Here is a 24144-nt window from a genome sequence, read left to right on the forward strand (position 1 = left end):
CGTCTGGGCATACCCTTCCCACTTAGGGCGGTATATGCAAAAGAAACAATTGATAGACTGAATGCTGGACAATGCAAACATTCACCCCCAGTCACAAGGATCTGGGTTTAATCCATCGTTCTTTTCCTCACCACACCACCCCAGTTTGGACCCAGCCACATGCAAATCAGACTTGACCTTGGTTCCTTGAGGGAACAGTCCAGGCCGAACTGCCAAGCCAGGTCCTCTCTGGACTGGAAACAAGCATCCTGGGGCCAGTTTCAGGGCATCACCCTTCATCAGCCAGGCTAGCTTGAATCCAGTGGTATAGTGAGCACGGGACCCACGTCTGACGGAATGCTGGACAACGCAAAAATTCACCCCCAGTCACAAGGATCTGGGTTTAATCCATCATTCTTTTGCTCACCACACCACCCTAGTTTGGACCCAGCCATATGCAAATCAGACTTGACCCTGTTCCTTGTGGGAACAGTCCAGCCCGAACTGCCAAGCCAGGTCCTCCCTGGACCGGAAACAAGCATCTTGGCACCGGCTTCAGGGCATCCCCCTACATCAGTCAGGCTAGCCTGAATCCAGTGGTGTAGTGAGCACGGGACCCAAGTCTGGGCCTACCCTTCCCATTTAGGGCAACATATGCAAAAGAAACTAGCCTGGCTGATGAGGGGTGTTACTCCGAAACCTGTCCCAGGATGCTTGTTTACGGTCCTGGGAGCATGACTTGGCAGTGTATGCTGGTCTATCCCCATGAGGAAAAGGGGGGTGGTGATGAACAGAGTTTCTGAATGATGCAGAATACTCTTACCAAGTCAAGAGATCATGGTTTTAATCCATCACCGTTTTTTAGCTCAATGCACCATCCCAGCTCAGAACCTGGCTATATGCAAATTAGTCTGTTCCTGTCCCAGTGCATGATGGGAACAGGGCAAACCAAACTACCAAGCCAATTCTTATACTGGGAAGGAAACAAGCTTCCGGGGACCGGTTTCTGGCATCACAGCCTTCTTCGGCCCGGCTTGCTTGAATCCTGATGGCGCAATGAGCAAGGGACTCACGTCTGAGCATACCCTCCCACACATAGTGTGGATAAAACCGATTTTGGAAAAGGGGGGTGGTGATGAACAGAGTTTCTGAATGATGCAGAATACTCTTACCAAGTCAAGAGATCATGGTTTTAATCCATCACCGTTTTTTAGCTCAATGCACCATCCCAGCTCAGAACCTGGCTATATGCAAATTAGTCTGTTACTGTCCCAGTGCATGATGGGAACAGGGCAAACCAAACTACCAAGCCAATTCTTATACTGGGAAGGAAACAAGCTTCCGGGGACCGGTTTCTGGCATCACAGCCTTCTTCGGCCCGGCTTGCTTGAATCCTGATGGTGCAATGAGCAAGGGACTCACGTCTGAGCATACCCTCCCACACATAGGGGCCGATTAGGATGGCGGACGGACTTGCGTCCGTCCGCCACCCCTGAGTAGGAGGGACCGTCCGCATGGGCAGCGGCGGTCCCTCCATGGCAATTAGGATGTGACCACCAGGGTGGCGGTCACATCCTCTATTTATAACATTGCGGCGGGTGCAGCTTCAAGCTGCACCCGCCGCAAAGTTAAAAATGCATGTGTTGCATTTACATGCACAAAGCGGCAGGCACCGCACGGTGCCTGCTGCTTTGTGTACGCAAATGCAGGGGGGTACCATAGGTACCCCCCATGTGCACCCCCCACCCCCCATTCATCCAGGGGGCCCGCAACGGGCCCCCAAAGTGAATGTCCGTATGCTTTTCCATAGCGGAAAAGCCGCCGTGGAAAAGCATATTTACACCAACATCATAATATGGCGGACGGTGTCTCATAGACACCGCCTGCCATGTTATAGCTTTTCCGCCGCGGTCGGAAGCCGACCGCGGCGGAAAAGCGGCGGACGGAATTCCAGACCCACCAGCCATCCTAATTTGGCGGTGGGTCTTTGGAGTCTCCGCCGCGGTTTTTCCGCATCCTCCAGGCCGGCGGACACTTCCGCCGGCCCGGAGGATGCGGAAAAACCGCCATCCTAATCGGCCCCATAGTGTGGATAAAACCGATTTTGGTGACGTGAGTCCCTTGCTCATTGCACCATCAGGATTCAAGCAAGCCTGGCCGACGAAGGCTGTGATGCCAGAAACCGGTCCCCAGAAGCTTGTTTCCTTCCCAGTACAAGAATTGGCTTGGTAGTTTGGTTTGCCCTGTTCCCACCATGCACTGGGACAGGAACAGACTAATTTGCATATAGCCAGGTTCTGAGCTGAGATGGTGCAGTGAGCTAAAAAACGGTGATGGATTAAAACCATGATCTCTTGACTTGGTAGGAGTATTCTGCATCTTTCAGAAACTCTGTCCATCACCACCCCCTTTTCCAAAATCGATTTTATCCACACTATGTGTGGGAGGGTATACTCAGACGTGAGTCCCTTGCTCATTGCACCATCAGGATTCAAGCAAGCCGGGCCGACGAAGGCTGTGATGCCAGAAACCGGTCCCCGGAAGCTTGTTTCCTTCCCAGTACAAGAATTGGCTTGGTAGTTTGGTTTGCCCTGTTCCCATCATGCACTGGGACAGGAACAGACTAATTTGCATATAGCCAGGTTCTGAGCTGAGATGGTGCAATGAGCTAAAAAACGGTGATGGATTAAAACCATGATCTCTTGACTTGGTAGGAGTATTCTGCATCATTCAGAAACTCTTTCCATCACCACCCCTTTTCCAAAATCTATCCCCATGAGGAACAGTGTTAAGACTGATTTACAAATGGCTGGCTCTGAACTGGGGTGGCAAAGTAACCTAAAGAACGATAATGGATTCGACCCAGATCTGTGACTGGGGGTAAGTGTTTGAAAAGTTTTAGTGATCTGACCATCATCGTCTTGTGTTTGCTTTGTTCGTCCTAAGTTGGCAGGGTATGCCCAGACGTCTGTCCCTTGCTCACTTTGCCATTGGATTCAAGCTAGCCTGGCCAATGAGGGGTGTTAACCCAAAACCGGTCCCAGGATGCTTGTTTCCAGTCCTGGGAAGACCGGGCTTGGCAGTTCCGGCTGGACTATTCCCATGAGAAATAGGATCAAGACTGATATGCATATGTCTGGTTCTGAACTGGGGAGGCAAAGTAAGCTAAAGAACGATAATGGATTTAACCGAGATCTGTGACTGGGGAGGATTGTCTGAAACATTTCAGCGCTCTGTCCATCATCTCCTTGTGTTTGTTTCATTCCCCCTAAGTTGTGATGTTATGCCCAGACGTGGGTCCCTTGCTCACTTTGGCCCTGGATTCAAGCTAGCCTGGCTGATGAGGAGTGCTACTCCGAAACCAGTCCCAGGATACTAGTTTCCGATCCAGCGAAGACCCGGCTTGGCAGTTTGGGCTGGATTATTCCCATGAGGAACAGAGTCAATACTGATTTGCATATGGCTGGCTCTGAACTGGGGTGGCGAAGTGAGCTAAAGAACAATGATGGACCCATTCCAGATCTGTGACTGGGGGTGAGTGTCTCAAAAGTTTCAGCACTCTGTCCATCATCTCCTTGTGTTGGAATGGGTCAGATGGCTTTCATCAGGGCTTCTAAATATCCCTGCCTATTCCTTCTTAATTGCAGAAGAGAGTGTGGAAAAAGGAGACACAAAGCTCTCCTGACAGTAGTGTGATAACAAAACCCTATTTGGGTTTATTTCACACCTCATCAGCTGTGAGGGAGTGCCCACTTTCTTGTAATCGAACTTGCCTCAAGGTCACAGTGCCTCCTTTCCTGAACCTTCAATTCAATCCTCTGCCATACGTCCATCATGCAAAAAGGACATTGCACCCGTCTCTATTCAACACACAATCAACGGCTTAGTATGGAAGATACCACACTACAGCGTATGCAAAATTTGTGGATTGCTCTTACCTTCGCTTATTGTGTAGTTCCTACTGCAATGTTTGTAAGTTTCATTGGCAGCTGTACATGCTAAGGTCAGCTCTCCTTGTACAAGATGTACTTGAAGCCCCTCTGAATGGAACACCCCGACCATAATTGATGGCTAGCGCTGAACAGGCGCACATTGGTTCATGATCACCCACAGTTTAGGGTAGCCATTAAAAGGCTCTCAAACAACTTATTATTTATTGTGCAACTGCATGTTAATAATCATAATAATAATAATATTAATAATAATAATGCATTTTATAAAGAGCACCAGCTACCTCAAACAAAGATGTACCGCCACTGACGCGATCAAGCAAGACAGACGAGAGGGGACTAACATTGGCTGAATAGCCAGGTCTTTAGTACTTTCCTGAACTCCAATTCAGATTGGATTAGGCAAAGTCTATCTGGAAGGGAGTTCCAATGTCTGGTCATTACCACCGTAAAAGTTCTACCTCCAATACGGTACATCGCAAATTGAGGTAAAGACAGCAGATTCTGGGAGTTTGATCTTAAAGAGCATTTTTGTTGATAGGGGAGGATACGTTTTCTGATGTAGCTGGATCACCGCATGCATCTGTGCACAGGCACAGATATCAAAATACTTCAAGGCAGGCCTCAAAACACTCTTGCACAACTCGTCTACATTCACTACACAGCAGCAAAATATTTATTTCCTTTTGCTTTTCCTTTCATGTACATTGCCTTCTCCTTTCATATATGCATGTTCGCTCCTTCATTGCATGTTTATTTCCTTTCCTGTATTTTATTTGTATTTTATCAAGTTTTTTAAGAATGATTTCTGTTTCTTCCTTCCATGCTTTTATGTGTTTGTCCTGCTTTTCCATTAATGCACCCATCAGCCCATGAATATGTATTGTAGCGCTACCATTCCATATGTATTTCGACCTTCCCTTTCATATGTATTCACGGCTTTCCATTTCATATGTATTATTTTCTTTCCCATTCGTATGTATTTTTTTCCTTCCCTTTCATATGTATTTTTGTCCTTCCCTTTCTTATGTATTTTCGCCCTTCCCTTTCGTATGTATTTTTTTCCTTCCGTTTCATATGTAGTCATGTCCTTCCCTTTCATATGTATTTTTGTCCTTCCCTTTCATATGTATTTTCGCCCTTCCCTTTCGTATGTATTTCTGCCTTTCCCTTTCGCATGAATTTCACTCATTCTTTCATCGGATTCTTCAATATGCATTTCTTTCCTTTAATGTCTGTTTTCTCTTTTCCATTCTCCTTAGCCCTAACACAGAGAATTACCAAAATACCCATTTGAACAAGAACAAACAACACTCCATGTACTATCCTCATCAAGAAAGCTGGAGTACGCCATGCTGTGAGTAACGGGGGGAGATGTAGAGGTGTTTGGAAATACGATTTCCTCCTGAGGCGAAAAGCCGGGAGTAGGCCTGTCGGTTTGTTGTGTTTTTAATAATTTGAGTGTCACTTACTTTGTGCTTTTAAACGCGCACTCTCCACTTGACCAGGGCGCATTCACGCCCCAAATCCACTGCGCAGCGGAGTTCATCGCTGCCGCGGGACCTGGAAATTGCTGCCATCGGCGACGCCCACTCAGGCCACGCCCCTCGCTCGAGAGGCCACGCCCCCTACCACCTCTATATCTGGCACTGATTACAAGCGTCAGTCGATAGCGATTTCCTCCTGAGGCGAAAAGCCGGGAGTAGGCCTGTCTGTTTGTTGTGTTTTTAATAATTTGAGTGTAACTTACTTTGTGCTTTTAAACGCTCACTCTCCACTTGACCAGGGCGCATTCACGCCCCAAATCCACCGCGCAGCGAAGTTCATCGCTGCCGCGGGACCTGGAAATTGCCGCCATCGGCGACGCCCACTCAGGCCACGCCCCTCACTTGAGAGGCCACACCCCCTACCACCTCTATATCTGGCGCTGATTACAAGCGTCAGTCGATAGCGATTTCCTCCTGAGGCGAAAAGCCGGGAGTAGGCCTGTCGGTTTGTTGTGTTTTTAATAATTTGAGTGTCACTTACTTTGTGCTTTTAAACGCTCACTCTCCACTTGACCAGGGCGCATTCACGCCCCAAATCCACCGCGAAGCGGAGTTCATCGCTGCCGCCGGACCTGGAAATTGCCGCCATCGGCGACGCCCACTCAGGCCACTCCCCTCGCTCGAGAGGCCACGCCCCCTACCACCTCTATATCTGGCGCTGATTACAAGCGTCAGTCGATAGCGATTTCCTCCTGAGGCGAAAAGCCGGGAGTAGGCCTGTCTGTTTGTTGTGTTTTTAATAATTTGAGTGTCACTTACTTTGTGCTTTTAAACGCTCACTCTCCACTTGACCAGGGCGCCTTCACGCCCCAAATCCACCGCGCAGCGGAGTTCATCGCTACCGCGGGACCTGGAAATTGCCGCCATCGGCGACACCCACTCAGGCCACGCCCCTCGCTCAAGAGGCCACGCCCCCTACCACCTCTATATCTGGCGCTGATTACAAGCGTCAGTCGATAGCGATTTCCTCCTGAGGCGAAAAGCCGGGAGTAGGCCTGTCTGTTTGTTGTGTTTTTAATAATTTGAGTGTCACTTACTTTGTGCTTTTAAACGCTCACTCTCCACTTGACCAGGGCGCCTTCACGCCCCAAAACCCCGCGCAGCGGAGTTCATCGCTGCCGCGGGACCTGGAAATTGCCGCCATCGGCGACGCCCACTCAGGCCACGCCCCTCGCTCTAGAGGCCACGCCCCCTACCACCATTTCCTGTCCCCTATAAAATGTGCAATTCCCGTACGCGCAGCGGGCGCGCCTAAGGCAAGCCCGTCTGCGCCCGTCCGCGCCAGACCGGGCCACGGGACACAACACTCTGCGCTATCCCTTTCGTATACCTCTGACCAGCTGCGCTCATTAAACGCTAACTGGCAATTGAACCAAGCTACTAGGTTATATACCCAGAAACTGGGAATTGCAGCACCGGGCCCTGTTTCACAACCCCTCCCTTCCCCTATCACCACCACTACTGCCCTCCTCCTCAACACGCGATCGGCCGTTAAGCACCAGATTGAAATTTACGATCTTTTGGATTCCAGAACACCAGATCTCCTGTTTTTAACAGAAACCTGGTATAGGCCAGACTCCCTGCCCAACGTCCTTGCCGCCCTCCCCCCTGAATACTCTATGCTCCGCGCTGATCGACCGGGTAGCAGAACAGGAGGCGGCGTAGCTCTGATTGCCCGCAAGGAGTTCAATTTCCAGATCCTGACCTCGCCCATGTTACCAGCCGCTGACTGCCTTGTAGCGCGCTCCACCCATCTTAAGGCCCCTCTCACATGCATACTAACGTACCGACCCCCTCAGTCGTCCCCTGACTTTCTCCTCGCCTTTCAGAACCTTCTGGCCACCTTGGTAATTAATAACGCCTCTGTCTTAGTCCTGGGCGATTTTAATTATTGGCCCACCGATCCTGCTGAAGACTCTATGTCCAAGGATTTCACTCAATCACTACTTAGTTTTAATTTTACTCAACATGTTCAAAGTCCTACTCACATTGGCGGCCATATCTTGGACCAGATTTGGACGCTCAACATACCTACCTCTCCCCCCACTGTCTCGCCGTGTCCTTGGTCGGTTCACTCCCTACTTGCCGTCTCCATGGACTTGAACCTAAAAACACCCCCTTCCACCCCAAAAAATATCTGGGCCAGGAACTGGAACAAAGTGGATATTACCTCCCTTTGCAATTCATTAGCAGCCTCCTGCCCTGACATCATGGGATCAGATACTTATTCCCAGATAGCCACACTGGATCGATGGCTCACCACATCCTGTGACCCTGTGGCCCCCTTGAAGCGAATGGCTATCAATCGCTCCCATAAGGCTAACAAATGGTTCAGTCCCGACCTTATAGCCAAAAAATTGGAGGTAAGACAGGCTGAACGAGCCTGGCGCCGAGCCTATTCACCCATCTGCCGGCAACACTTTGTCACTGCACTCAATGATTATAAAATCTCCATACTCACGGCTAAGACAGAGTATTTCTCCGGACGCATTCTAGCGGCAGAAAGCCAATCCCGCGAGATATTCTCTACCGTACATGAGCTAGCTTCGCTATGCGATTCACTCAATGAGTTTTTCATTGATAAGATAATCCTCATTAAAGCCAACATTCCTTTCCCACCCCCCACTTTTATTCCTCCCCAACCACCCGAAAACCACTGCTTCCTCACTTCTATTCCTTCACTTGTTAGAGAATCGCTGCTTCCCCTACTTAATCAAGTTAAGTCGGGCTCCCCTGCCGATATTGCCCCGGCACGCATCCTCAGCCAGCTTTTCCTGGCATGCCCTTCACCTGTCTTGGCCCTGTTGAACAATTGCTTTGCGTCGGGCCATGTCCCGGCCTCCCTTAAGACCGCCATAATTCTCCCAATATTGAAAAAATCCGGAGCTGATCCTTCCTCCCCTGCAAATTACCGTCCCATATCCCTCCTTCCTTATGTGGGAAAAATAGCAGAGTCCCATGTCACCCAGGTGCTCAGCTCCTTTATTGAGAGTAGCAGCTATCTTGCACCCTGCCAGGCGGGCTTTCGCCCCCGGCATTCCACCGAGAAGGTTGTCATCTCAGTTATGGACCAACTTAGGGAGGGCCTAGACACCAACATTCCCCAAGCCCTGGTCCTTTTGGACCTTTCCGCCGCCTTTGACACGGTGGACCATTCCATTCTTCTGTCCCGTGTCAAGGCGGCGGGCATAGGAGGCCAGGCCCTCGCATGGATAGGCTCTTTTCTGACAGGACGCACACAGGCGGTCCATTTTGGCTGAATTTTCAGCCTCACCAAGCAAGGTGAACAGCGGGGTCCCCCAGGGCTCTTCCCTTTCCCCTCTTTTGTTTAACCTTTATATTTTCCCCCTTATTTTTGCACTCCAACAAATGGAGGTCACAGTCTTTAACTATGCTGATGACCTCCAGCTCATTTTTAATTTCTCCTCTTCTTCTCCTGCTGCCTCTAACTTCCAGTCGGTCCTTCTATTTATCCGTGGTTGGATGAATGCTAACCACCTTAAACTCAACCCGGATAAGACAGAATTGATCTTGACTGGGGGCAGCGGCAACCCTTGGTCACCATCTTTCTGGCCTGTCTCCTTTGGCCCTCCTCCCACTCCCTCCCATTCTGTCAAAACCCTCGGGATCATGCTTAATCACCATTTGACACTCCACACCCATATTAGTTCTGTGGTTTCCTCCTCCTTTTTTACTTTACGCATTATCAGGAAAGTATCTCGGTTCTTCTCTCCCTCCGCACTGAAACTGATCGTCATGGCCATGATTTTATCCAAAATCGATTATGGCAACATCATCTACAATGGCGCCCCGGCCTATGCACTTCAACGCCTCCAACTAGTGCAGAACCAGGCAGCTCGTCTGGTATATGGCCTACCTAAATTTCATCACTCCTCTCCTCTTCTTACTGCCCTTCACTGGCTCCCAATAAAACAAAGAGCCCTCTTTAAACTCGGCTGCCTCACCTTCCAAGCTCGGGCTGGCACCGCCCCCGCTTTCATCAATGCAGCTATAACCAACTACATTCCCGCCAGAGACTTGCGCTCTTCCTCTAAATCACTGTTAGTCATTCCTCGGTTCAAGAAGAAGCGCTCTGGTGGCCAGAAATTCTCGGTGCTTGCCCCCGCTTTCTGGAACTTTCTCCCCCCTTCTCTTAGATCTTTGCCCTCCTACACAGAATTCCGTAAAAACCTTAAGACTTTTCTGTTTCAGCAAGCGTTCAGTACATAACTTCCTTCCTCTCCTCAGTTTGAAATCCTACAGCGCCAAGAAACTGCCAAGTGTGCGTGCGCTTTACAAATAACTCAAAAATTCAAATTCTAAATCAAATTCAGGTGCAGAAAATTGAAAAAAAAAATTACATTGTGATGACACTAGATTTCTTTTTATCAGGCTGTTTTCCCCACAAACACTCAATTTGCAGATTTTTTTTTTGCAAAACGCTTTGCTGAAAAAACCCAGTAAAAATCCAGTTTGCAGTTTGTCATTTCATCAAAAGAATTTTTTCTGAAGTAATTCTGCAAATTGACCGTGACTTGGCTTTTTTCGACTGAAAAGTCAGCGAGTTTTTTGTTGCAAAGACTGCTCTGGAGAAGAAAAGAAAACCTTGCAATGCACTTTGCAAGTTTTCCACAGCATACTACAAGAATTAAGTGCAGCGAAGTCTCACAATTTCATATACCTCCTGCAACTTTAATGTAGAGTTTTATTTTCATAAAGAAGGTTAAAAAAGGCCAATACTTCTAAATGATGAAACATGCAGTTTACTCCTATTTCTGCATAATTTACAACCGTCTCATAGACTTTTGTTTCAGAAAAATGTGTACATGATGCATGTTTCAGTCTGTGTGGTGAAACGAGGGATTTCACCACAACATGGACTTTATGCCTGCTTTCTAGCCCTATAATGTGTAGTGTGACCATCAACTACAACACACACTTCTAAGTGTCAAAGGCCTTGAGAATACCTTCAAAGTAATGACTTTAGGGGTCTACCAATATTTTCAAAAGAGTGCCCCTGACCACTCCACTTATTCTATATTGTTCACTATGCTTGCAAAGGTAGGCAAAATTAGAACATTTCTGCCCATCAGTAGTAGGCAGAATTTTTCCAATTTTACTGGACTTTGCTTGGTGTAGTAAAAAATACAGGGTTTTTTCCAGGTTTTGTACGGACACACACCTACCCTCACTCTTTCAACAAAACACACAAACCAATGCTTTTGAGGCATTCACTGATAAAGTAAGTGTATGCAAAATATCCTGTTCTGCCAGTGGAATTGGTGAAATTTTGGTGACTGTGTTACTCTTGTAAAACGGAGTTCCGGGGAAATTCTGCCAATCACCACATGGCAGAATTGTTTCTGATGCGCAGCGCCAGAACGGTAAGTTCGCAAGCAAGATTTATCGTCCCTTAGTGTGATTTCCTATTGCTAGGAGGACATCCGGCAAAAATGTTCTAATGAGGGAGGTTGGGACCGTTCACGGTCAGAAAGCTTCTGCTCAAGTAGAAAATCTCAACTCGATTAGTTGCGCACTCCGGTGCGCCTCATGGAGCCGTTTGCGATGATTTTTCAGTGTGGAACGTGTTCCCAGAACTAAATCACAGTGCAAACAGCGCAATGTGCCTATTTATGCCAGTTGGCAGAACTGTGCGAATCTCACAGAGCTTTTATGGAACTCTGCGGAATTCCACAGAATCAAGTTCTGAGAGTTCCGCCCACCCCTGCTAGGAAGATTGAATAACCCCTGTAGGAGTTCATCTAAGCAATGCAGGGGTTTCCATCTCACCTTGCCTCCAACCCTTTGATATAAGCCTCTTGTGGTTGTATGTGAGTTGGCAGATCCATTGGTGCAGCGAAGTTGGTTTCAGCTGCTAGATTGTGCAGCATTGTGTGGGGGTTCAAATCAGGAAATGGGGTCAATGGCTGCTGAATGAAGTCAATCCCTCTGTCAACTTGGTTGGCCATTGTAGAGGCAGGAATCTTTTACCTTTGTCATCAATGGCCTAGGATGCTGCTCCTCAGTTATACTTTTAAACTACAGGAACCACATTTTTTGCAATGGTACCAATAATTGTATAAAATATAAGCAGAACTTCAGGGGATCAGGTTTCGCAACTTTACTGTTCCCAATTCTATTCATCAACAAGGAACTAATAAGTGTGTACTTTACGTATACTTTGCATATAATGCACACTTGTAAACATTGGTGTATTTGTAACATAGATGTGCACACTGCATAGACATTGGTCACGCATAGGTTGTGACATTTCTGATATTAAGTCTTGCACAGTTATAAAGCTTTGCAAACCATGGTTCATACTGTGCAGACCTAGGTCACATGTTTTTCGAGTTGACACCACCACATTGTATGGACATAAAAACTTAAGAGTGATTATTTAATTAAATCACTAAAACATTTTGAACTTGTAAAGACAAGTTGTATAGTTCTTTTGCAAGTATGGGACTGGCATGCATTTGGTCTCACTGTAGGCAATGTTTGTGTGCATATCAGGGAAATCAACAGTAAAAGCCGGCCTCGCAGACCATAAAACAAGCCCATAAAAAGCCAAAGAACGGCCCACACCCTGACCTGTCAGCCCAGCCCTTCCAGACTGCCAGATTGCCCTCGAGGCCAGCCCGATCCTGGTTGCTTTCCTTTTTAGCACATTAGAAGACCTCACTGGCAGCTAAAAAGGATGGAAGACCCTTTAGCAATGGCCAGGCGAGATGCCTTTCTAAAGGCTTTTGTTTCCATTGAAGCCCGACTATGAAAATGGTTGGCAGATTTCCTGTTGCCCACGCGGCCGCCGCGTGCTTCAGAAGCACGAGACACCAGCCGTGGATGAGTCATCCGTCTGCGCCCCCGTCGCGCGCAGAGAGAGCAGGGCATTGCCTGTCCCTATCTCAGCAGAGGCAGCGGCCATCTGGCCCGTTTAGTTTCACAACATCCACTTCAAACTCCTTTGTCAGTGGTGATTTATGCAACAGACCAAACGGAGCCTCTATTTTGTTTCACTTTCCCAATGTGATGTTTTTATGTCGGCATTTATTTCACGGACCAAGGAGGGACCTCTTTCAAGCACATTAGGGCCAGGATTATCACTTTCTTGTCAAGGGTTTGTTGTTTATTGGATGCAATAAATACCAACAATACATGTTTTGGCTTGAAAATGCGACATCATATGTAGACTTTGGTGCTTATCTTATAAAAATCTGCACATCCCCATATTTATTGGGCTTTTTCAAACTGGACCTGCTGAAATGTATCTGGTGAAAAAAGGACGGTCAGAAAAATCTGTCATTTTATTCCCACAACTGCCTATTGCAATTTAACAATTTAGCTATTTTATGACAGAGGCTGATTTACATCTTGGCGGACGGGTTACTCCGTCACAACGGTGATGGATATCCCAGCCTGCGAAGTATAAATCCCATGGGATAAAATGGCATTTATATTTTGGCGGACGTAATGTCTGTTGTGATGGAGTGCTTAGTTCTGCTTTACTTTCCACCTTAGCACCCAAAACTCAAGTTTGGCCTCCCTAGTCTACTTGCTGATATACTAGGGCAAATGCTAAAATCTTTATTAATTATATTTGTTTAGTTTAAAACTCTAAACAGCACTAGTTGAGTCAAAGCACTTTAAGATAGGGGCAAATATAAGAAAATGATTAACAAATCTGGGCACTGAACAAACCTGTCAATCAGCCAGCTTAAGGATGTGGCCTACTGATGAAACTCCTACCATGTATACTCAAGTTTGACATCAAAGCATTTAAAGTAGAGCCAATGAAATCCCTCCTATGAGTGGCCTGGCCCTGGATGTGATGATTATCACATCTGCTGAAATCTTATACCCCATTGATTGAAATGTAACAGAGATAACTGTCACTTAGTCCAAGTTCATCTCTGTTAAATGGGGCATAACATGGAATTGTGAAGCTCACTGCACCAAAATCAGTATGCTCTGCTACTTTCCAGGTATTCTGCCCTCTGTAACTTTCAGCATGTTTGACCTGTTGAAATGAACATAGGGAAAATTGAATTTTCATGGGCCGATTTTAATGAGGACCTAAGTTGAGAAGTAAACTGGAATGGTGAAGACAATAGCCATTTTGGGTGATAGTGGAATTGCAATTCAGGTGTTCATCCTCAAACACCTTAGTCACACACATGCACTAGTAAAAGCCAATCTAGTTTGTCTTCTGATAGAACGGTCTAAATTAAGTACCCTAAGCACACAGCTTTTAGGTCAAAACCTTTCAGACCGCCAGTACTGAATTTATGCAAGCAAAATGTATCTTGGTCTTATCTTGTCACATTTGCTGTGCATTCAAAGACAGAGGTCAAATGTCAGACTGTATCTTCCAGGGAACTTAGGGCCCCATTACGATGGCGGGCATACTTGGTCCGCCTGCAACGGTAAACGGGACCAACTGCCAGAGGTGCGGCAGTTCCGCTAGGCCAATTAGGATGCAACCGCCATCCTAAGGAGGAGGTCAGGGTCTGGAAGCAAGAAATGGCACAGCGGAGCTGCAGGGAGAAAGTGGACCTAGACTGAGACTCTATTCCACTCTAATTTATTATGCACCACAGTTGTCCATGCCACTGTACTCTATGCCACTGCACTCTATGCTACTCTACTGTACTCCTCTACAGTCTACCCTGCTCCACTCCACTACACTCTACCATGCACCACATCACTCTACGCCACTTCACTCTACTTTGAAACAAACTACTGTATGTCACTGCACTCTACACCACTGCACTCTAAGCCACTTTGCACCTCTCCACTTTATGCCATTTGACACTATGCCTCCGCAATTCATTTTGCAACACTCTACTTTACGTCACTGCACTCTACACCAATGGACTCTATACCACTTCACTCAATCCAATGCACTCTACGCCAACCTACTCTGCACCACTCTACTTTATGCCTCTTCACTGTAGTCCGCTCTACTTCACTGCATGACACTCCACTCTACAACACTCCACTTCACTCTATGACGCTCTGTTCAGCTCTTTGCCACTTCACTCTACAACACTCTACTCCACTCTATGCTCCTCTATGACCCTACTTCACTCTATGATGCTCTGCGCAACTCCCTCTACACCACTCCATGCCACAATACTCCACTCTATTCAATGACACACAACTCCACTCTACTGCTCTACTCTACACCGCTCCATTCTAAGCTACCTCACTCTGATACTCTATTCCACTCCACTCTACAACACTCTACTACATTCTATGCCATTCCACTCTCCTACAATACTCCATTATATGCCACTCCACTCTACAACAATCTACTCTGCTCTATTTCACTCTTCTCCCCTCTACGCAATACCCTCTATGCCAATCCACTGTGCTCTACACCACTCCATGACTCTATGCCACTCCACTCAACAACACTCTACTCTGCTCTCTCTCCACTCTACGCCACTCAACTCTACTCTTTTCAACGTCCTTCCACGCTATGACACTCCACAACACTCTACACCACTCCACTGTATGCCACTCCATGCCTCTCCACTTCTCTCCATGCCATTCAGCTCCACTCTACATCACTCTATGCGACTCTACACCACTCCATGACACTCTACGCCACTCCATAACACTCCACTCTTCTCTACTTTATGAAACTCCACACTCCTTAACCTCACTAACTTTTAACCATGCTGAACAGCAGCCACACTAGTGTACAACATAGTTGAAAACATAATGGCAAAGCCAAGCTCTTGAATAGGTGAGACCTGTTGGGTTTCCCAAAGCTTGTTTTTGATAGTGGTGTGCAAAATTATAATGCCACAAATTAAATCACTCATAAAATTCGAAATCTGTGTACTTCACTCAAATTTGCTTGCGGGCAAACTTGTGTAACTAGAAATGTTTGTGCAGTTTTTATGTAGAAACGTTTTTGGTGGCAGAATCAACCTCCAAACCTTTCCGAGGGCCAACTTTCCTGTCAAATAGTTTTGTGGAAAAACTCTCCCATTAAAAGTAGGATTTGCTAAGATTTTCTCCAGCAGAAATGACTCATTTTGCTTGATATTTTCACCTTAAGAAATATATTCAAATGCCTCAAATGTTTCCAGTATTAGTCTTTCTGTATAACATAATGTAAAGCACCTCATACACAGTAAATTCTTTCCATCCACTTCCACATCCCTTTTTCAAAATTTAACTCTAAGCTTAGTCCTTGCAGCATGTACGTATAGCACCTTTACACATTGTAATATTGTCCAACATAGAGCATACAATGGCTTCCATACACATTACTCATAGCATGTACAGGCGCAAGATATCAAACCCACAACATTCCTGTATTTGTGAATGAATCGTGCATATTGGGATGTTTAAGTCATAACAAAGTGAAATGTTTTATGAAGACATTCCTGTTAAACCCTCGCTATATTTCATATCCCAAATTTACAACTCATATACTAAACCTCCTGGAAGCCTGATATTTACCTAAGACCAAAGTAAAGTATGTGAAGTTATTTCTATCATCATATTAAGATATGTTATATTTGAATACATAGAACATGAGTTTAATTGAGAAGATTAGAGCGATTTTCTTTGGAATATCCTTACATATTGGTCAAATTTGATTTTAAATTGTTGCACACCAAAATCAGACATATGTGTGACTCAAGTGCGGCAAGATTAGGGTGACAGGTCAATGTCTTATTTGCAAGATAACAAAATGATGCTAGAGATGTTGGAATTCTTTCTCTACCACAATGAATTTTCAATGGCCTTTTTTCCTCTCAAACCCAAATGACCGCTATGGGGTCGAATTTAGCACCTACACATGCCAACAACCTCAAGAGAGTCAGTGACTGAATAGTAGCCAGGGGTACTCAATGTGAAAAATTGTACCAACATTTTATTCCCTGGCTGAGCAATGCTGTTGATTTCTTTCTAGTGTAAAAGTATGAAGTTAGCAATTTAAAAGAGTAGCCCATAGCCTTAAAAGAGCATGGTTCAAATGTAAAATTCAGTTACGCTTATAAAAGCGCTTCATGAATTATTGATTATTATGAGTAAGTTTAGGAGGAAACAATTAGAAATGTTCTTGTTTTGGAGAAAGTCAGCTGCTAATTCTATGATCTGTGCCTTAATTTCCCATCCAAGGACCTAACTTGAGATTTTTAGTGCACAGAGAGACGGCTCCAGTAATGAGGAAAATATTTCTGTAGCGTGATAATGATAGACTGGTTTCTTGGCTGGGGATAATCAAATAAAGCTTTAGATTATTCAGTGAGTGGAGTTTCATCAAAGATATACAGCACACTATTGCATTCTGAATCTAGGAAAGCGAAAAAGAGAGAAGAGACAGCTATAAAACTACATACTACATAGATGAACTAAAGTAAATAAGTATAACACAATATTCATTGGAAAATCCAATAAATAATTAGGAATTAAAACTGCACATTAACTTTAACCCTCTGAGAAATGGAAGAAGTAAAAATTAATAAAGGATAGTCATACAGAGGCTGTCAAGATGTTGAAGAGAAGAGAAACTGCCTGTGAGGAACATCAAAAGCTTAAGAGATATAGCATTTGTTGAAGAGAAATGTATCAATGGCTTTAAAGGGCTTTGTGGATAAAATTTCACCTTTGAGTGCTCAACACCCTGCTGGCACCTGTCCCCCAGCAGTTGCCCAACCCCACACCACCCACAGAGTCAATTAAAATGAGGCAGAACTTATTGCTTTGTCACAGACTCAAAGTAGCAAAATAATAGTTGCAGGGCCTATTTGGTTTATCAAAGGGTCAGCACTGGGAAACTCCGCTCCGCCAGCGGAGTTTGCAGAGTTTTGGCAACTCCGCGCTCCATTCGGAATGTGGAGTTCAGGCAAAAACTCCGACTCCGCGGCGGAGCGGAGTTTGCCCCTGCACCCACGCTCAATAAAGAAAAAAGAGTAGGAAATAAACACTTACCTGCTTGGGCGTCTCGGGGCTGCCCTCCTCCTCGCCGTCCGCTGTCCTCGCCGGTCACAAACCCTAGTTTGTACATATTGGCAGGACTGCACACGTAGTATTAGTAAAGTTAGACTTTTGGTCTAAACTTGGACCAAAAGTCTGACTTTAGTAGTAGTAAAGTTAGACTTTAGGTCTAACTTAGACTTCAGGTCTAAACTTAGACTTTTGGTCTAAGTTACTTTTGTGAATCAGGCCCAGAGTGTTTTGAGGAGTTCTGACAACATTAAACTCATGACACTATTGCCTGTAAGGAAACTACACTTGTGACTGCCTGTTGTGTAGTAAAATATTGCAATATTTGGTGTTTAGATGGATTCCTAGAGTTTTGGGCCACGGTGTCACTGCACCTGCTGCACCATTGAACTCATTACCCTAGTGCTTGCTAGATAACTGCACTTGTGACTGCCTGTTTAGTTGTAAAATATAGCAATATTAGGTGTTTAGAGGAGTTCTGATAACTTTTGGGCCCGGTGACACTGCACCTGCTGCACCATTCAAATAATGGCCCTGTTGCCTGCAAGATAACTGCACTTGTGACTGCCTGTTTAGTAATAATATATAGCAATATTTGGTGTTTAGTGGAGTTATGACAACGTTTGGCCCTGGTGCTACTGCACCTTTTGCACCATTCAAATCAAGACATGTTTAACTGCAAGATAACTGCATTTGTGTCTGCCTTTATAGTAGTAAACTATAGCAATATTAGGTGTTTCGAAGGGGTCATGACAAATTTTGGGCCCTGTGCCATTGCACCTGCTGCACCATTCAAATCATAACCCTGTTTACAGCAAGGTAACTACACTTGTGACTGCCTGTTTAGTAGTAAAATATAGCAATTGTAGGTATTTAGTGGGGTGCATAGAGCTTTTGAACCTGGTGCTACTACACCTGCTGTACCATTCAAATCATGAAGTTTGTTGAGAGCAGGGTGGAAAATTCAGTATAAAAGTCCCTTAGAGAGAAAACTTTTAGGTGAAAAGTTGAGCTAGGGGGCTACCACATAGATTTATAGAAGGTTTATTAATAATATCCCTGATAACTGACAACACTTAAAGGAGAGATGGCAGAGATGAAGAGGGTGACGACTGTGGTGATGCACTCAGACACGAGAAAGGTAGCATTTAGGTCAAATTCAGGTGTATTCAACTTAAAATATTACACACAACATATTTTCACAGAACTCGTACCAATTAGATGGGCCTTTCTTCAACACACATTTGTCTCAAATGTAAAGTAGAAGAGGACACATTTAAGCAAGGACTATGGAAATGCAGAATGATGCAAATGTTTTGAATGTAAATAGAGAGGGAAATGCCAGAAGTCGCAGGAGAAGAAACAACACTCACTCCCAACTGGCTAGGCTGGTGATTCGGGGTGGGGGGAGAAGAGGGGGAGGGAACAGACGCAGTAGATACAAAACACTGTTTAGCTGTCGAGGTATATGGTGGTAAAAAAAGATCTTTTGATGACCCCAAAAATTTCCACAATAGATCAATGGACAAAAAAATCAATGTACATCCCTACTGAGGCTGAAATGACAATGAATTAAGCAAGAGTTACCTGAGGAAGTTCCATAAAATATGGAGTCTGTGGTGAGAACACGTGGGACTGGCAGAAGAGGTGTAACCACAGTGGGAAAGGAAGCTCTGTAGATGAGAACCATGGAAAAGGGAAGGTGATGCGGAGGATAGAACTAAACTGCTGTAAAAGACCCTGGGTCTTGGAAATTATAGGAGATGACCTGAAAGTGTGATAACTTGTCTATTGATATTGAAAAGCTATGCTTCTGATTTAAATAAGAAAATAAATGAAAGGATATTTAAAAAAGAATATAAAATGATAAGTTGAAGTCCCATTTCTTGCAGCGTTCTATCTGTGGTTCCCCGTACAGTACATGAGAATTGTGTTGAGGGAAGAACCATAGTGTTTCTTTACATTTTAGGGAGATTGTAGTAAATGCCGGGATGTCATGTTTATTAAAGCGCTATATGCCACCTAAGTGAGCCTTCACGGTGCTTTAGAACCTTGCTGGAGAATTTACACTGCTTATAACACAGCTGGACTGTACCAGTTGCAATGAAACAAAGGATAAAATGGATTAAAACGAGAAGGACGAATAAATAAAAACAGGTGAATAAATTTAAGTGCACAGTGCTACTCTAACAGCTCTCTGTTACCTAGGCTTCTAACAATGTTTTAAAATAGACCAATGACTTCACGTAAGTTACTGAACAATACTGCGTCTTTACGTCTAACAAAAGTACAACAATCTTTAAAAATAAAAAGGAGATGTTGACTCCCATTTTGAAGCACTGGCTATTCTGACTGGAATGGAAGTCGGACCGCTGGAATTCGGTGCCACCATGTGATTCGCTTTCGTACAGCTGTGAAGCTGCCAGCTGTGACGTTAAGACCACCTCCCAAACAGCCGATGCTTCACAAGAAGCAGAAAACATGAGATTTGGCTCAATATGAATAGAAGCTAGTTCTCGAGGCAGCTTTTGATATTTTTACACCAACCTTTGAGTCAGTATAACAGATGCTAAATATAATGGACTGATTTACCACAAAATGCCAGCACCTCAAGCCCTTTGGCTGTGCCACGCTGCAGCACTTTCAGAATACAGGGATGCAAAATATTTACCCCCTACGGCCGTCGCAAGCACTACCTCTGTAGTGCTGCGCACATCCGTTGGGCGACGTGGCCCCGCCCACTCAAATAAACCACCGCAGCGGAATTGCGGCCGCGGTTAAGTGGATATAATATGTCGCATTCCTAACCTCTCCCCTGCTCTGTCGCACAATGGGCTGCCCTGCGCTGACGCTGCGTTGCGTTACTCCAGGCTTATGAAGCAGCTCAGAGCCAAGCAAAGTGGCTTTGCGTGGCTTCATAAATCTAACTTAGAGGTTTGTGTCAACATGTAGAACATTGCATGGTGCAAACGTCAATGGCTGTTGTAGTTCGGACTGGACTGTTCCCATGGGGCAACAGGGTCAGAGCTGATTTGCATAAAGCCATTATCTGACCCAGGGTGGTGTGGAGTGCAAAAAAACGATGGATTTGGGCCCAGATCTTTTGACTGGGGGAGTGTGTGACATTGATCCACATTCAGTCCATCACTTGTTGTTTTTTGCAAACGTCATGCAAGCATCTGATAAATATGCTGCTAAGTTTCTTTAAAAGGGTGCTTTTTCATTACCACAAGTATGTGCAGCTTTAAAGTGTTGCTTTAATGATGTGCATATTATTGATTATCAATGTGGATTCTTAAATATGACGAATTCGGATCGCGTTATTTCAGCAGAGTTGTTTTAAGATATGTTTTTCCGTTTTTACTACAGCTATCATCAGCGTTGCACAAATACTGGGTTATCGTCTTTTAAAAATCTGTTGCTACATAAAGATGTCTTGGTTTGGAACTAGGATAGATAGAATTTACATCCAGTGCCATGGGACACAATGCAGGCAACAGAAAAGCATCCCTATGTCGCATGTTGGATATTAAACAACAACCATAATTGAGGCACAGTTAACTCATCACAATCCTGATACCGGTGCCACTGCACCTGCTACACTATCTTCAGCTCTGCATCTGTCTTCCCTTTGTTGAGGTGGTCTAAGTATCACACACTAGATTAAAGAATGCCAATGTGCAAGAACAAATGCTCCTTTGCATTTAGGTCCAGGGGACCACATGTTTGTGGTCAATCACTCTCATCTGGAAACCCAGCTATATCATAAAAGCGCCACGCCAGGTTGTTACTTGCCTGGCATTGCTACTCAGATGAATGATGATATATGTCATCTTATAGCCAAAAATGTCATTCAAGTGTTAATGATGCGGCATGCATTTGCACATCTGTGAGATTCTGCCTGCCGCCCCAGTAGTCCTTTGAAAGGATTTTGGTGCACAAATTGGAAGTCAACTGCATGTTCTACTTTCAAGGTGAAGGCATCTGGACATGTAGTTCCTGACCCACTCTGACCCTCACACTTTAGCAGTATTTCCCCTATAAGGTGAATTGAAGAGCAAGACCTCACGTATACCAGTACATCTGCTAGTTCAACACAAGGAATCGCTTGCCTCCTTGTGTTCTTTCCTTTCTCCTTCCATGGCCTTCTACATTAACACAATGCCCATGATTTCACCATGCTCCAAAACGTGGCCAACAAACTTTATGGTTGGAGTGATTTGACCTATCGTGGACTTGAGCTACTTATTATGACAAAAGCATGTGTCGGTGATGCTCCTGTGGCTTTTAGCTTCTTTTTTGGTACCTTTGCATTGTCATCCACATTTGTTATGTGCAGTTCCTCTTGTGTACTTGTGCCTGCTCGGTGACATGATTCTACCTCATGCCTCTTGACCACCCCCCTACATTTCCTGTCTCCTCATCCCATTCTTGCAGACTATTTTTCACCCTTCCAACGTCTATTTGACCTGTTTTCCCACGTTTCTCATGCTCCTCCTTAACCCTATTTGAACTAGTTTCTTGCTGTGGGTCATAGTATGATGATGATTAACAAGTCCCTGTCTCCACGTCCCCCCATGGACTTAGAACAAACCCTTCCTGGTTAATAATGGGCCACATTAACATGTTATTTACTCACTTTGTTGAATCTCAGTAGTGTTGCTATTCGACAGGCAACAAAACGGTGCCAATCTTCCCAAGGGCTCACACTGAACACCCACTCTACAGTGCCTCATTCACCACAGTATAATGCAGGAGGAAGACTCAGTTAAAAGCAAATTTTTCTGTTTATGTTCTCCCATTTCCTCAGTAACATGACCACTAACCCTGGGCGTAGTACTACACTACGCTCGCACAGCGTCCGTAGTTTGCGCTACTACGCACTACGCAAATTGTAGGTAGCACAGTGCAAAAAGTGCTTGCTCGCGGTCCTCAACGTCAAGTTGGCGACCGCATACGTGGAAAATAAACCTCACGGCGAGATTCTCACCGCGGGGAGGTCAGGTTTCTCATTGCGTGTGGTCGCGTATGCTCACGACAGCTCGCGCTGAGAAACTACCAGTCTGCGTTGAGAAAGCTGCCGCTCAAGTACATATCTACTCGAAGACAGAAAACAACCACTTGCACTGTGGAAGATGCCATTTGCAAAGATTGCCCAGTGCGGACAAGCATCCGGCACTGTGCAATCAGTGTGAACAGCATTTCCCTACCACACTACGCATGTCGCATAGCTATGAGTAGCGTGCGTAGTGCACTTCACGTAGCTACTTGTAGTGCTACTACGCAAACTACGCCCCGGATTAAGGACCACATTTTAGGCAGTATGATGCAATTGTACAAAACAACAAGGGCACCCAATCGAGTCAGCACAGGACCTCGGGGTACATATTAATGAAAACAACAGTGGTCCCATGCACAAAGGAATTTAGAGTACAGAATAAATATAGACACACCGGAAGCTATATTAAGTACTGACTTGTCCAGCCGGACAGAGGTCCAATTTTTACTTTAGACAACAAATGTTATGAAAGGATACCTTCAGCAATTCCATAGAGAAGGGCACAAGCCTGTACCCAGACGTATACAGATTGTCATAGTGAGGAAGGTGGACAGAATAGATCAGAGTTTTTAGGCAAAAGCTGTTGTTTTCTGTCAATATTACAGTAACAGAAATTCCATTAACACCATTACTAGCGTAACATAGTAATTTATACACTTTACAGTATATGGTGTTGTTAAATGTCGATGGCTTTTCGATCCCATTTAAAGAATTACAGGGATCATCATCAGGACTGAATAATGCCTAAATATTGCAATCCATGATAGCCTAAAGGGAAAGGAGAAATAGAAAAATCATACAGGAATTGACGCGTATTGAGAATACCTTAAAATATGCTGTAGTGCTTTGTGCTTTTGATACCTTCTGGGAACATAATGTCTTGCCAGCCATCTTGCTCCATTGACAAAATGGCTGCTATTTCATGGTACACTCTTCGTTTCTTAACAACTCCCTGTGAGGGTCTAGAACATTCCAAATAATGGCCTTGTCAGTGCTCCATTATTCTTTCCACCAGAATATGACCCACTCCAATGTCACTCCAGCCATTCTGTCACTAACAGGAGTGTTCCAGTGTTCGACTCTCTTGGCGAATGAAGAAATTCCCATAAATCAATCTAAACATTTCCTTCCATCTTTGTTAGACTGATCCGATTTTTAATATTACAAAATAGAGCAATAGCTCTGCTCCATGTTTAGGTCTTGGTTACAAACATCTTTAGCTGTTGTTAGGCAGACCTATTGTTCCAAATACATAACATATACCTAGAGTTAACCTTTTGCTCTCTACTGGTGGAGAAAGTAATCCAGAAATATATTACTAGAGTTACACAGCACAAGCTGCACTAACAAGGGTACAAAATTAAAGACTGCATCTAAAGTAAGTGTTATCATGCTCCGAGGAGTGTCCCGGCACTAGATCTTCACAGGTAAGCACTTACATCTGAGCAAAAAGCCATGCTTTCAGCTTGTTCTTGAAGATCGTTTCGGCTCCTGCAAGATGGAAGTCAAGGAGAAGTTTATTCCAGGCAGAGGGACCCAGGTAGGAAAAGTAATGACCACCTATCCTTGAATGATAGATCCTTGGAACCATGGCCACGGCCATATTGGAGGCATACCTGACATAAGGCTCTATAAG

General features: G+C 45.0%; 1 protein-coding gene across 1 annotated transcript in view; it reads left to right on the plus strand.

Annotated features, from left to right (window-relative positions):
- The first annotated feature begins 5189 nt into the window (after positions 1–5189).
- SSTR5 (somatostatin receptor 5) overlaps positions 5190–24144 on the plus strand; it is a 150783-nt gene continuing 131828 nt past the window's right edge. The window contains exon 1 of the mRNA XM_078664186.1: positions 5190–5286. The gene's annotated coding sequence lies outside the window, so the exon portion shown is untranslated. The remainder of the gene's footprint in view (positions 5287–24144) is intronic.

Source organism: Lissotriton helveticus, chromosome 10 (genome assembly GCF_964261635.1).
Source record: "Lissotriton helveticus chromosome 10, aLisHel1.1, whole genome shotgun sequence".
Taxonomy (NCBI): domain Eukaryota; kingdom Metazoa; phylum Chordata; class Amphibia; order Caudata; family Salamandridae; genus Lissotriton; species Lissotriton helveticus.